The sequence below is a fragment of the Muntiacus reevesi genome, chromosome 18, assembly GCF_963930625.1.
Source record: "Muntiacus reevesi chromosome 18, mMunRee1.1, whole genome shotgun sequence".
Lineage (NCBI taxonomy): Eukaryota > Metazoa > Chordata > Mammalia > Artiodactyla > Cervidae > Muntiacus > Muntiacus reevesi.
Window position 1 is genome coordinate 44,764,246 of NC_089266.1, and position 16,151 is coordinate 44,780,396.

The following is a 16,151-nucleotide window of genomic DNA, read 5'->3' on the forward strand; positions in this document are numbered from 1 at the left end:
GTCTTACACACAGCAATGCACACTCGTCAGTCCCAGTCTCCCTGTTCATCCCTCCCCCTCCCCTGCATCCACATGCCTGTTCTCTATGTCAGCATCTCTTTCCCTGCCCTGCAAGGTTCATCTGTACCATTTTTCTAGAATCCCCATATATGCGTTAATACTAAGGCCTGAAATTTCTCCCGAGGTCCGTCCTCGACTCCCTTCCCTTGCCCCCCACCCTTTTACACACCTCCCTGCATTCCTTCTATCTTTGTCCTCTTATGGCAAGTACCCAGCACCACCAGCAGACCTGCTAATCCTAAGCATTGGCCTATGTCATCTGTGGCCTTGCTGGGTTTGTTCCAATTCAACAGTGTCAGACAATGAAAGGCAGTCCTATTTCAAACAGAGAGTATTAAGCTTCTAGCACTAATTACCCCCAGAAAGTAGTATAGATTTATATCAAATTTAGCACCTGCTTAATGTAAGCAAATGTGTTAAATTCATGAGACCTGGAATCTTCATTAAATATCTCAGAAGCAATCACCTCCCACCAATCCTTTTGCGGTATTAATAAAAGAAATTTGCCTCCAAGATTTATTCAATTCCAATCCTCTGGCACCTTCTCCGGAATCTCTTATTAAAGCAAAAGAAAGCAACAATAATAAGAGAAGTCTAACCGGAAATCAAACTGATCATGCCTGTCTGTAATGCTGCCCAGTGGCATTTGTAAAAATTGACTCTGTGAGTTTGAAATATCTCCTTCCTAGGGCAGTATGTTGTTTTTCAGTTTTTGATTGAGTTCTGTTTGCTTGTTTCACCATCTCCTTCATGACATGGATCTTGACGATTTGAAGGAATAATATATTCTCTATAAATCCAGCACCCCGTCCATCCTCTTGGATGACTGAGGAAGATCAGTGGCGGGGGTGGGGGGTTGCTGCACATAGAAAAACGATCCCAGTCTGGCTCAAACAGTACACTGTTTAGTTTGCATAAGAGCCTAGAATGCTTTTCAGACACCGGACAACAGTCAGCACAGGCTGGGGCTCCCCGAGAGAAGGGCAGCCAACAGAGTGAGCCCCACAGTTGCCCTGTCTACTTCCAGGAGCGTTTCTGCAAGACTGCAGGACAGGGAAGGATAACCTTAACAGAGGCTGGCAGCCTTCCTGAGTGGAGGTGACAGAGTTGAAAATTCAGGAGTTCCAAATGGCTAGAATTCATGGGGTAGAATATCTAAGGGATAAAGCTGTATGAAGAAAGAGTTCCGGAGATCTGCAGAAAGTCTCCCTGGAGTCTTCGGTGAGAACTGATGAGTGCATGTGTATAATGGAACAACCAAGGCTGAGAGAATCCCCAGAGACCAAACAGGGCCAGGAACGTCACATGTTTCTATTAGCCAGAGTGCAACAGCTTTGCAATATGCCAGGCTTCAAGCAGACTCCTCAGAAAGGCATTTCTTCAGTAGTGGAGACAAATTAGCCATAGACTAGGGCTGTCTTGACCCACCTAATAAAGCTTAAAAGCAAGCTTCTGAAAAAGGGGTTGTCAAACATTTTCTTCGAAGGACCAGATAGTAAATATTTTAGGCCTCTATGGGCCATATGGTTTCTGTCTCAGTGATTTAAGTTTCCTGTTTTTATACAAAAGTAGCCACACATAAATGAATAAATGAGTGAATGGAGCTAGTGACTATAATCCATTAAAACATCATTTACAAAAACAGAAAGTGGGCTGGATTTTGCATGCAGAATATAGTTGGCTGATCCCTGTTCTAAAGCATTAAAATCGTCTCTGAATAAATTGACAGCATCCCAGAACAAAGCCTCTCAAAATTTAAAGGAATTGAAAACCAACAGCAAACAGCAGAAAATTCTTAATGTCGAACATCCAATCAAAACTGATAAGGCATACAAAGAAACAGAGAACTACCGTCCATAATAATGAGAAAAACCAATCAATGAAACAGACCCCAAAATGAAAAAGATGATCAGATTAGTAGACAAGGACATCAAGACAGCTGATATAAGTATAGACCGTGTTCAAGAATATAGGGGAAAATTGAGCATGATAAGGAGAGACAGGGATGATATCAACAAGATTCAAGGCAAAGTTTTAGAGATGAAAAGTATAATATCTTCAGTGAAAAATACATCGGTGGAATTCACCGCAGAGTAGGTAGCACAGAAGAAAAGATCACTGAACCTGATGACACAGCAATAGAAACTGTCCAGAATGAAACACAGAGAGAAAAGGCAAAATAAGCTATTGGAGTATCTGTGCACTGTGGCAAGGCATCAAATGACCTCATATTCGTGGAACTGGAGTGATAGAAGAAGGGAGAAAAGAAAAAAAATATTTGAAGAAATAAGTGAAAGTTGCCCAGTTGTGTCTGACTCTTTACGACCCCATGGACTATACAGTCCATGGGATTCTCCAGGCCAGAATACTGGAGTGGGTAGCCTCTCCCTTCTCCAGGGGATCTTCCCAACCCAGGGATCAAACCCAGGTCTCCTGTATTGCAGGTAGATTCTTTACCAGCTGAGGCACCAGGGAAGCCCTTGAAGAAATAAAGGCCAGAATTTTTAAAAAGTTTGATGAAAATAATAAATCCATAGATGCAACTGATAAATCCAAAGATGTAAATAAATCAATGAACAGCAAATGTAAGAAACACAGAAAACTACATCAAAGCACACTGTTATCAAATCACGGGAAAGCAGTGATAAAGAGAAAAATCTCAAGTCAGAGAAAAAGACACATTGTACACAGAGAAACAGATACAAAAACAAAAGCAGCTGTCTCAGAAACAATGAAAGCCAGAAGACAGTGGAGTGGTATCTTTAAAGTATTGAAAGAGAGTAACCGTTGACCTAGAGTTCTATATCTAGTGAAATGGATTTCGGAGACAAAGGTAAACCAAAGGTATTTTTTCAAACATACAAAGAGTGACAGAATTCATCACTAGCAGACAACTACCAAGTGAAATGGTAAAGTAAGTCCTTTAAGCAGAAAATAAAATGATACCAGATGGATATGTGAATTTATATAAGAAATATGTGAGTAAATATAAAATATTCTTTCTTATTTAAAACTCTTTGAAAAATGATATTTAAAAAAATATCACATGTAAAAAAGTGATGTATTGTGGGGTTTACAGCACATGTAGCAGAAAAATATGTGACGAAAATAGCAGTAAGGTGGGGTGGGGACGATGTAAGTATACTTTTGTAAGTTTCTTTTATTTGGTATGAAGTGATAAAATATTCGCTTGAAGATAGATTGTGATGTTAAAGATTTTCATTGTAACTCTAAAGTTGTGGTTCCAGGGTTGCCTGTCCTGGGGATATTTGTCATAATGGAGGGAGGTGTTCTTGGCATCCAGCGAGTAGAGGTTAGGGATACCGCTAAATATTTCACCAGGATGCCCAGGACGGCATCCTGTGACAAACCATTATCTAACCTCAAGTCCTAATAGCGTCAGAGTTGAGAAACCCTGTTCTAGAGTACTCACCAAAGACAGTGAACAAAGAGACAGAACTAGGAAGCCAACAGAGGAGAGGAACATGGGATAAAAAAAATGATCAATCAAAAAGAAGACCAGACTAGTAGGAAAAGAAAACAAAGACTAGAGGGGCAAATAGACAATAAATAGCAAGCTGACAGACTGAAAACCCAATTGTGTCAAAAACCAGATTACATCAAATGGTCTCGACATCTCAGTTAAAGGCAGAGATGGTCAGATTGGGTATTAACAAAGCGAGAACCAACTATACGCCGTTCACAAAAACAACTTTAAACATAAAGACAAAGACGAAAGTATATAAAAAGGGAAACCATGATAATTCTAATAAAAAGACACTAGAGTGGCTTTATTACTATCAGATAAAGTAAATCTCAGAGCAAAGAATATTATCAGGGACAAAAAGGTTCACTTAACAATGGTAAAGGGGTCAATTCACCCAAAGGTGAATTATAATAATAAGTATTTATGCATTTAATGGCAGAGCTTCCAAACACATGAAGCAAAAACAGATAGAATTGAAAGTAGAAATAGACGTAACTATAGTTACAGCTGGGGGCATCAATACTCTATTACTAATGCATACAATATGTAGACAGAAAATTGGTAAGGGTATAGAAGACTTTAATAATAATGGAGAAAGAGTGAATGATTTTCCCCTAAAGAATCGCTTCTCGGCCTTTTGGCTAAGATCAAGTGTAGCATCTGTTCTTATCAGATTTTCCCCTGAAGATCAAACACAAGACAAGAAGATGTGCACTTACCACTTCTATTAAGCATTGTATTGGAGGTCCTAGCCCGTGCAATGAGATAAGAAACAAAAAGACATATCAACTGGAAAGGAAAAAGTAACACCAACTTTAGTCACAGAGAAAACAATAATCTATGTAAGAGATTGTAAGGAATTTGCAAGAAAAGAAAGCTACCAGAACCAATAAGTGTGTCTAGTTGATACATACAACAATATGGAGAGGTTTAAAAGTTATTATGCCTGGTTAAAATCAGACAAGAAGAGAACATATTGTCAGCCTCCATTTCCATAAAATTCGAGAAAATTAAAACTAAAGGAGAGTGACAGAAACCAGATCAATTGCTCCCTTTGGATGGAGACAGAAGGAGGGAAAGGGATTACAAAAAAGACATGAGGGGATAGAAATGTTTGTTTTCTTGATTGTGTTGATGGGTTTCAGGCGTTTTTGTCAAAACTCATCAGATTGAGCATTTTAAATATGTGCATATTATTGTGCAGTGATCATATCTCAATAAAATTGGAAAAGATGCTAAAAGAAGAGGAAGGGGAAAGAAGAAGGGGAGGAGAGAGGAGGTGGAGGGGGTGGGTAGAAGGAGGTAGAGATGGAGAAGGAGCTTGAAGAGGAGGAAGAGGAGGAAGGGAGGCTGCCGGCCACCTAGAGCTAGGACGGGCAACATCCCAAGGCCTCCATGCACGCTGCCGCTCACAGCGCTGCTTTCTCAGAACTCAGGCTGTCTCCCTGTGTAGCTCCCTGTGTTCCTAACGTCCTTGCTCACATCTGCAGGAAGGAGAAACACACTCCCCAAAGTTTCCTCTTAAGACAGAAAACACTTGCCCAGCAAAGTACTCCTTACATCTCTTTGGCCAGAACGGTGCTACATGCCTTTTCCCGAACCTTTGATTGAAGAGGGGGTTTGCATGTCGAGGAATTAATCCCAGAGTTCGCTGCAGTGATCTTACTCAGATATTTTTCTCCTCACCATGAAAGACAGTTCTTTTTCCTTTTGTCTGTCTCCTCCTTCCTCTTCTTCATCTTGTTTTTCTTCTTCCTCTTCTTCTCCTTCCACTTCTCCCCTCCCCACTTCCCACCTCCTCCTCCTTTCTATTCCTCCTCCTCCTCCCCCTTCTCCTCCTCTTCCCCTTCTTAATAAAGACATGTCATAGGTCATATTAATTCACAGATTTAAAACAGTATTTAGATATATTTATGAAAGATGAAGCTATATGTGGGGACAAGAGATGGGTTTGCTCTGTTACTAAGGTGACATTCACTGAGGACCATCTACATGCCCTGGGGTCTCTTGGATGGGCAGGGACCAGAGACATACCGCTGCTCCTAGACCCTCACCTCCAAGTTCCTCTGACTTTTACTGTACAGCAAATCCATACTCTATCCAGCTCTATGATGGTACGGTGTGTGATTTGATTTCAAGAGGCAAAAACGGAAGGCTACCTCTGGGGCTATTTCTCATAAATACATAGATATTAATATTTTACAGGTTAAAAACAGTGCCAAATTTTCTAATTGACATGGTCCTAGATAATAAAGCAGATAAATTAAAATTTAACAACACACATTTTTTTTTGGAGGGGGCATGTGATTCACTATAACTATTTCTGGACTGAATGGAAAAAAACCCTTGCACATAGGGTATTTTTCATTTGTTCTGAATTGGCCCTTGTTCAAGAAGCACTGCTCACCACAGTGGCCTATAGGGCAGGGATTTGCTGACCAACTGGAGAATTCACCCCAGTTTTCAGGGAACTGTTTAACCTACTTGAAAGAACTAACTCTTTGGAAAGTCCATTTACATGTTAATGCTCTAATTACAAAGATGTTTTATCTGCTCATTCAATGAGGGGAAACCCTACTTAACTCTACTTAGACTCTTTTGTTAACACTTGATAAGTGTTGGAAGGAGTAAAACTTTCCCCAGGACGAATCTGGAGATAAGCGACTTAGTTTGCAGTGGGTCCCATTTTGGATAGTTTGCAACACTCTAACACTCTTCTTCCCCAGCTGACTGTCTGAGGGACTTTGTGCCCACAGGTGCTGGGCTAAAGATGTTCTGAGTCTGTGCTTGCCCTGGGCCACTGGGGTGACCAGACCCTACAGAGCCCCACTCATACACCTCCTGGAGCCTTCACTTTCCTGCATGTGGCTCCTGGCCCGGTGCACTTTCAGTCCCAACTGCTAGCCTCTCCCCTAGGCTCTCCTCTGCCTGTTGAATCTGCATCCGCTACGTGGGAGCTGTAAATTCCCACTACCTGGGAATTTACATCTCCTTGAAGGATGCCCTTAACCAATGACAGACAGATGCAAGGTGTGTAAATACCCCGGCTCCCTTGTGTGGTCATGGATCAACGCTGAGGTGTGCTCTAGACCAGGTGTGATCATCTCCAAAGACCTGGAGATCCGATGCAGAGACTCTGTGCCAGGGTTGAGGCTCTGCATTTCTGACAAGTTCCTTGGTGACTGGTGATGCTGTTGGTCCTCCATGTTTGGAGTCTCACCTGTCTACGCTGTTTCTAGAACCACCCACCCCCCGCCCAGGACTGACTGAAGTTTCCTTCTCAGGGACTTTGGTTGCCTTGCTTGGCTTAGTCATCTTCAAGGTTTCCCTATTCACTATTGATTTTTCCTGGGAGTACTTCCTAATAAATCACTTTCACATGAATCCCTGTCTCACTATCTGCTTCTGGGGATCCTCCCCTAAGGCAATAGAAAATAAGCACGTTGGCAGGTGGAGGATGCTAGTTAAGACGCTCTGTGACAGAGAATCTATTCAGATCGCAGGCATACCACAAAATTCTCAAGCCTCCTGACTTTTGCTTATGCTGGTCCATAAAGCTGGAATTATTGCTTCCACTTCTCTGCACATTCCTCATTTTTCAAGACTCTAAAGCCAAGTGTGCATAAGTGTGTGCTAAGTCACTTCATTCGTGTCTGATTCTTCATGACCCTATGGACTGTAGCCCACCAGGCTCCTCTGTTCATGGGGATTCTCCAGGCAAGAATACTGGAGTGGGTTGCTGTCCCTCCTCCAGGGGATCTTCCCCACCCAGGGATTGAACTGGTGTCTCTTCTGTCTCCTGCATTGGCAGGTGGGTTCTTTATCACTAGCACCAACTGGGAAGCCCAGAGCCAACTTAACCATGGAGTTATCTTGGATCTCTAGAGTCCGAATCAGCCCTTCCTCCCCTTGCGTCTTCCCATTTTGTTGCTCATGCCTTGGTTTCCTCCTCCAAACAATGGGTTTTTTGATACTTGCCCTTATTGCTCTCACAGAATGGTTGCAGCAAACAAATGAGGGGATAGATGTGAAATTCCTCACCAAGCTGAAAAGGTCTGTGTGAGTGCCAGCTGCAATGATGATGACTATTACATGGGAAAAAACACAGCACCTGTTCCGTATGCAGCGTTTTTCTAAAATAGTTTTTGTTTTGGGGATCTATATATGAAAATTTAGATTTATAGCACTGGTAAGTAGAGAACATATTTTTTATGTACAAACTTAAGCCTTAAAGTTTCCAGATTGCGGCACAAATCTGTTACTTGGGAGCTCTCGCTGCTAACTTCTAATACCGTATTCTCAACCTATTACATTCTGCAAAACCAAGACCAAGGTCAAAGGAGGCCAGGTTCTAGGGTAGGATATGGGGTGAAGTCCAGCTTCTGGGATGTCTCAGTGGGGTTCCTGAGGACCATCAACTTTCTCCCCATCCACACACCAAGCTGCAAAGCTGATCACAGTAGGCTGAGCAGAGAACTTTGGGGAAAGACAAAAAGCTACTGTTTGCCACTTCTTCGGGAATGATGATAGCACCCAGGCAGAAATATCTGGAGCTCAGCGGGATGTGTGAAGACTGGACTGAGCAAGAGAGGTAGGAGGTAGGAAGACGAGTGTGGGAACAAGCTAAGTCGGGTTCCGGGCTCGACAAATTATTATTCAGCCAGCTTGCCTGCGTTGTGACATATTATTTATTAAAATGGAAAGGAAATTTAAAAAATGAGATGTCAGCCTCATCCTCAACCTTCCTGAGCATAGGCAGTTGGCACAAAGCAGCCTCTGTACGGGATAAAAAACCCCAGATGATGGGGATGTGGGGGAGGAAAACTCAGAGAGCCTGTTTAGAATCATAGAGATGCAGGTATAAGTGTAGCTTTGACACCTAGCCTCTGCGTGACGTTGGGACACTTCTCTACCTTCTCTAGACCTCAGTGTTCTTACTGTAGAATGGGGATAATCATATAGGAAAGAGTCACTTTCAGGATTAAGTAGAGTATGGATGGAAAAGCACTGTGCCGAAAACTTTGTAAGATTATGACTGTTATTACCAGTGATGATCATGATGGTGGTTGGGTTGATGTCTTACAGTAGTTAAAGTTTTTTCCAATCCACTACAGTAAAAGGTTACTGGTCTTCAGTTTTTTTTTTTTTTTAACATTAAGAAATGAACCCTGTCCTCAAGGTTTGCAGGCTGTCAGAGTAGACAGATTTATAATCCAATCATTAAAATATATTATTTTCCATCAGAGAACACCTGTGATCATCTTTATTGTACAGAAGGGGGAACTGAAGATCAGAAAATTAAATGACTTGCCCAAGGTCATGCACCTAGGAGGAAGGAGGGTCATAGCTCCAGCTCAACTGTCTGACCCTATACTACACCCTGAGGATGGCTGCCCTCACCTCACTTCTGGGACACAGTGAGTGGACTTGGAGATCAATGGTCTGGAATGGACGAGGGATTGGAGGAAACAAATGATGTGAATCCTGCCAAAACCTTATTGGATAGGATAACAAATCGCAAATGATGGCAATGGTATAGGTATTTAAATACCTACTATAATCCATGAGATGAAGCAATATTTTGGAGAGGAGGAAGCTGCCCTGATCTCCTTTGGGGCACTGCCTGGGACTCCCAGCTGCCCAATATCAGGCACCTAAGGAGAGAAAGCACGGTCCAGGTTGTCACCTACCCACACACCTTTTTAGCCACACTGCTTTCCTTGGGCAGGGATGTCCTTCCTGAGGATGAAAGGAGAGACTCCTGCACTTGTGGCCAGGCTTCCCGGGTTTGGGGGTGGGGGGATCCTGGGGGAGTTTGGGCAGTCACTGGATTCTTCTAAGCCTCGGTTTCCTCCTTTGTAAAAATGTGGCACTTACACATGCCCTACCTCACCCCTCAAATAGCACACCTGCCATGTGCCAGGTGTCTTGCTGGGCACTTTACATATTTCAAAGGGATTAGGAAGCAATGAGGCACAGGATGGATGTTCCCGGAAAGTTACAAGCAGCGCTAGCAGCTCATTTTATCGTTTCTTTTCCATAATTCCTTCCTCATCCTTATTTTACAAACGGGGAAACTGCTACTTGGAGAAGGTTAAATAATGAAATCGAGGTCACAGAGCTATTGAGAGTTAGACCTCAGATACAAATCCTGACTTTAAATCTGTGCTCTTTCCACTAGGCTATGCCACTTGCTTAAAATCGCATGAGATGATGACGATGATTATCACTGATGGAAGAAGAATGTCAGTGTTATCCACAGCAAGAGATGCTCCAGTTCTTTCCATCCATGGAGAAGGGTAAAAATATATGGTGAGGCCCACAGGGCGTCCCTGGAGCTATCTGCCAGGACCTCCCCAAAGCCCAGGCAGGAGGGGGAGCTGGCTGAAGGGTATAAATAGAATTGCAAATGGCCCCTCTCTGTGGAAACAATGGGCCCATGTCAGAAGCAATAAGCTCCAAGTGCGAAGAGGCCCTTGCTGCCCTGGGTCGTGGCCGCATTCATCCCGCTTATGTGATTAGGAAACACCATCGCCCTTGGTGGCAGCGCCTGAGGTCACAAACAACTCCAGGGATAAGAGTGCTCCTTTGGGCTGGAGATGGCAAGGAACTGAGGCTAAAATCCAGTCCTGGCAGGTGGGGAGTGGTTAGATATAAATATTTTAAGACAACAAATATGATTCAGGAGGCTACTTGGAACACACTGACACCTTCCAGGGCTCCCGGCGGCATGATGCACAGATGGCAGTAGAAATCACCACCTCGGCATTAGAACACACGCTCTAAGTCACCTGGAGGGAGCTGTCCCCTGCAGGGACGCATGTCCGAGTCCTCCGTAGAAAGCTGGCGGGTGGGGTGGGGAGCGCTGGGGTGACAGGGTGGGGACTAGAGTGAGTAGCAGCTTATCACTTCACCTTTCTGAGTCTCAGTTTCTTTATCTATAACATGGCTGGAGAGTGAAAGTAACAGGGAGCAGGAGACCGACTTGTTTAGCGGCTAAGTCGTGTCTGACTCTTTTTGCGACACCATGGATGGAAGCCCGCCAGGCTCGTCTGTCCATGGGATTTCCCAGGCAAGAATACTGGAGTGGGTTGCCATTTCCTTCTCCAGGGGATCTTCCCGACCCAGGGATCAGACTCATATCTCCTGCTTTGGCAGATGGATTCTTTACCTCCAAGCCATCTGGGAAGCCCCAAGAGACAGACTAGAAGGTCTTAGATTGCCCAGTTCTCTCCCGGCTCTAACCCCATGGCATTCTGGGAATCCATATCTACCATTTGGATTTGATGTTTTGGTTATTGAGATAATTCAGCCCAGTGGTTCAGCACCTGGCCTCTGGAGCCAGACATCCTGGGTTCAAACATCAGCTCTGCCACAGGAGTTGCTCTGGGTCCTGCACTTTACAGAATGCTTCTCTGGCTCTTTTCCATCTGTGTCCTTCCCTACAGGGGCCAAGAGGATGTGTCCACCTGGAACCTGTGTTTCTCATCCTAGAACACACTCTGGGTCCCTGGAACCAAGGATCTCTCTGCCTGAATGACTCCATGTCAGCTTTCCCAGGACCCAGGAGTCCCTCAGCTGTGGGTTCATCCTCCCGAGAGTGGACCACTATTGGTGTGCACACCTCTTCCTCCTGGGGGCTGTTTGTAGGGGAAAGTCTAAAACTCGGATGTGTGTGGGCTGGGGTGACCACACGCACAGGTGAACAGTCCCTCAAAGTTTAAGACAGAGCTGAGAATAGGAAGAGAACGAAGATGAGCTGTGGGTCAGGGACAGCTCTTCTGGGGCTAAATCCTGGTCTGGACTCCAAGGCATGTGACAAATCTGAATTCAAACTGGGCTTTACAAAGAGACACCTGTACCCCAGTGTTCGCTGTGGCACTGTTTACAATAGCCAGGATATGGGAGCAACCTAAATGTCCATCAACAGATGATGGATAGAGAAGATGTGTATGTATACACTGTGGAATATTACTTAGTCATAAAAAGGAATGAAATTGCATCATTTGTAGTGAGGTGGATGGACCTAGAAACCGTGATACAGAGTGAAATCAGAGAGAAAAATCAATGTATATTAATGCACATATATGGAATCTAGAAAAACGGTACAGAGGAACCCATCTGCAGGGTAGGAATAGAGATGCAGTCTTAGAGAATGGACCTGTGGACATGGGGTGAGGAAGGGGAAGGTGGGAGAGTAGCATGACATATATGCACTACCATGTGTCAAATAGACAGCTAATGGGAGGCTGCCATATACCACGGGGAGCTCAGCTTGGTGTCCTGTGATGACCTAGGGGGTGGGAGTGGGCTCAGGAGGGAGTGGATATACACATACACATCGCTGATTCACTTTGCTTGACAACAGAAACTAACGCAACATATTAAACCAATTATACCCCAATAAACTTTGTAAAAGAATTAAAGATGTTTAAAAAAAAAAACAAATTGGGCTTGGCAGTCATTATATGGGTAGATTTATCAAATAGGATGAGAGAACATACTTTATTTAACAATTTGTGGGCTGGATTCTTAACTTTCGAATATTTGATATGTAGTCAGTGGACCTCCATATGCTCTTGCCCTGAGCCCCATACAAGTTAACAGGGAGCCTAGACCCTGGGATCATTGCTTAACATTTCAGTACTAGGTTTTCCCCTCTATAAAGTAGAAATAATATCAGAACTAGCCTCACTGGAAGGACTGAGGCTGAAGCTGAAGCTCCAATATTTTGGCCACCTGATGGGAAGAGCTGACTCATTGGAAAAGACCGTGATGCTGGGAAAGATGGAGGGCAGGAAGAGAAGCGGGTAGCAGAAGATGAGATAGTTAGATAGCATCATCGACTAGATGGACATGAGTTTGAGAAAATTCTGGGCGATAGTGGAGGACAGAGAAGCCTGGTGTGCTGCAGTCCACGGGGTCACAAAGAGTCAGACGCAGTGACTGGACAACAACAAACCTCATAGAAATATTATATAGGCTGATGAGCTGCTACATGGAAACGAGCATTCTGCCCAGAGTATGGTGAGCATTCACTAAAATGTGAGCTGTTGTCATTTTTCTACCATCGGGTATAGGGTCCTACCCACCATGCTCTGCAGACTTCCTGGTCCCCCGTCAAGGCTTTACTTTGTCATCCCATCCTGCCACCTGCCACAATAACCAGGTAACAACTCTGTCTGGCATATTGCTACCTCTAGAGGTCACCTTCAGCCTGGCTGAAAACCCCCCTCCAAGTCCCCCAGCCTGGAAGAACCTCCCCCAACCTCTTCTCAAAGCTCACATCCCAGGGAACAAAAGACCCATCACCTGCATGGCTCAAGTTAGTGGGCCAAAACTGAAACAGGCATATAAAAGCTTCTTGAAATGTCACCACCCCAGCGAGGGAAAGACGTATGGGGAGCCAAAATGAACAATCCCTCTTCTAAAGAGCAAATAAATAAGTCCGGAAATATAGGTGCCAGCCCTTGGCCATGTCATTAACCATCCTGCTTAGAGACCTGACTGGTGATAACAAAGCAAGTAGGAAGGACTGCTCTTTCAATTTAACTTCGCTATCATTAAAAAGCCTTCTGTAGTTCCTCTGATACGCTTATTTTATTTTTCTGGCATCATGCCAACCAAAAGCAGGATAGATGATAAGTCTGTTAACGAACACCTCAGTTAATTTTATGGCAGAGAGAGCAGAGGGAATGGGTGGGACCCTTCCCGCATTGTGGGCTCAGAACCACTCTGAGCATCAAACATTTATTAAGGACCAATCATAAAAGCCTCCATGATGGGGTAATGGCTCATTCTAAATCCTTCCTGATAATAAAATGAGCACTGATTGCAAAGACAATATTTAAACGCTATCCACAGTATGTCAAGGAAAGGACAAGGTGGATGAGGCATGAGAAACACTTAGCCAACTTGTTTAATCATCAGGCGTCCTGCTCTCAACAGGTGGGGGGATATTCCCCAGGAAATGTGTTATCGAAGGAGGCACCTCCAGACCTAGGTTCAACTGCTGCCTCCCCATATCGGCACTGAGTGACTTTGGACTTGATATATAACCTCTCTGAGGCTTTGCTGTCTATTTGCAGGGCAGCAATGGAGACGCAGACATAAGGAACAGACCTGTGGATATAGTGGTGGAAGGAGAGGATGGAGTGACTTGAGAGCATAATTGAAACATAAACATCACCATATGTAAAACAGAGAGCCAGTGGGAATGCGCTGTAAGATGCAGGGAGCTCAAACCTGGTGCTCTGTGACGACCTAGAGGGGTGGGATGGGGAGGAAGGTGGGAGGGAGGTTCTAGAGGGACGGGACATATGTAGACCAGTGGCTGATTCATGTTGACGTATGGCAGAAACCAGCACTATATTGGAGTAAAGCCTCCAATTAAAAATAAATACATTAAAAACATAGAGACATTCATACTTCTCCTGTGTGGTGGTTTGGGGGGCTGAAAGGATGAGGTGCATAAAGTGATTAGCAGCATCGATACATCTGAAGCTGCCGTCCTCCTTTCTTGAGCTGGAATGTGGTGGTCCTGATCCGGGAAAGCAACCCTTTAACTTGAGGGCAGGTACTGTGCCATGAACAAAGGAACAGGCTCAGAAACTGATAGCTCATCTCCCTGGCAAACAACTGCTTCACTGAAGTACACTGACCATCATAACTGACCTGGATACACGTTACACGAACCAGATTCCGATTGTTAACGAAGTGAACCTAGGATGACGTTCTCGTGAGCGTGGTCTTCCAGCGGCCCTTCCTTCTTGACCACACTCTCTAGCACCGCACCTAAGACCTGTCTCCCGCTTCCCCGCCTCACTGCCCCCCGCCCATCCCGCACTCTTCCCATTCCGGCCCAAAGCTCTGTGCCGCCTTCCTGTCTTTTATTTGCTGTTTCCTCTTTCTGGGGAACCTTTCCACCCTCTCTGGCTAAAGGACTTCTTCTACCCTTAGAGGGCGCTCAAGGGTTTTCTGCCGCAAGGATGCCTTCCTTGACATCCCGAGGCCACTCAGGGTTGGCCTTCCCTCTGATCCACGCGCTTCCCTCCTCTGGCTTGGATGACCGCCCGGCTTGGATGTTGCGTTCTCTCCTCTGCTGGACCTTACAGAGAGTGTCATCTCCGCGTGTGAAGCAGTCATTGCGGTGCCGGGCACAGAGGCAACAAAACTCTTCTTAAAAGTTTTTTCACTCTCACTCCCTAGGGAATCTTGTCCAATCTCAGAGACTTAAAAACTATTACAGCCACTATGGAGAACAGCATGTGCCTGCTAAGTGGCTTCAGCTGTGTCCGACTCTTACGGACTATAGCCTGCCAGGTGCCTCTGTCCATGGGATTCTCCAGATAAGAATACCGGAGTGGGTTGCTGTGCCCTCCTTCAGAGGATTTTCCTGACCTAGGGGTCGAACCCACAGCTTTTACGTCTCTTGCACTGGCGGGCGAGTTCTTTACCGCTAGTGCCACCTGGAAAGCCTGGAGAACAGTATGCAAGTTCCTTAAAAAACTAAAAATAGAACTACCATATGACGGAGCAATTTCACTCCTGGGCACATACCCAGAGAAAACCGTAATTACAAAAGATACATGCACCCCAATGTTGATTACTGCACAATTTACAATAGCCAGGACATGGGAACAGCCTAAACATGTGTCAGCAGAGGAATGGATAAAGAAGATATATCACATAGATACAATGGAGTATTACCCAGCTATAATAAGAATGAAATATTGCCATGTGCAGCAGTAGGGATAGACCTGGAGGCGATCATACCAAGTGAAGTAAGTCAGACAATGACAAATATATGATATCACTTATAGGTAGAATTATACAAATATTATTTGCATTATACAAATTAAAATATGCAAATGAATCTATCTGCAAAACAGAAACAGGCATAGAAATTAAATTTATGGTTACCAAATGGGGAAAGGGAGGGAGAGAGGGACAAACTGGGAGCCTGTGATTACAAACCTCGTTGCAACACCTTTGACTGTAGCCTGCCAGGCTCCTCTGTCCATTGGGATTCTCCAGGCAAGAATACTGGAGTGGGCAGCTGTTCCCTTCCCCAGGGGATCTTCCCAACCCAAGGATCAAGGCCATATCTCCTACATCGAGGGCAGATTCTTTACCATCTGAGACCTGAAAGAAGCACCTAGATACAAACTACTATACATAAAATAGATAAATAATAAGGATTTACTATATAGCACAGGGAGCCACATTCAGTATCTTATAATAACTTGTTATGGAAAATAATCTAGAAATAGACATATATATGTATATATATGGAATCACTTTGCTGTACAACTGAAACTAACACAATATTGTAAATCAAATATATGTTAAAAGAAAAAAAAGAAAAACTCTCTATATGCTGCGTTTTGGAGGGAGATAACGGGCTGCTTAGGCTTTCCAGGTGGCCTGGTGGTTAAAGAATCTGCCAGCAACGTTGGAGACGTGGGTTCAATCCCTGGGTTGGGAAGATCCCCTGGAGAAGGGCACTGCAGCCCACTCCAGTATTCTTGCCTGCAGAACCCCATGGACAGAGGAGCCCTGGTGGGCTACAGTCCATAGAGTCACAAAGAGTCGGACACGACTG

The 16,151-nt window shown here is 44.4% G+C and overlaps 1 protein-coding gene and 1 pseudogene across 2 annotated transcripts in view; one reads left to right on the top strand and one right to left on the bottom strand.

The window, feature by feature from the left end:
- Positions 1 to 16,151, bottom strand: part of ASIC2 (acid sensing ion channel subunit 2) — a 1,197,965-nt gene that overhangs the window by 168,497 nt on the left and 1,013,317 nt on the right. The window lies entirely within an intron of this gene.
- On the top strand, positions 4,169 to 4,271 carry LOC136150491 (U2 spliceosomal RNA; annotated as a pseudogene).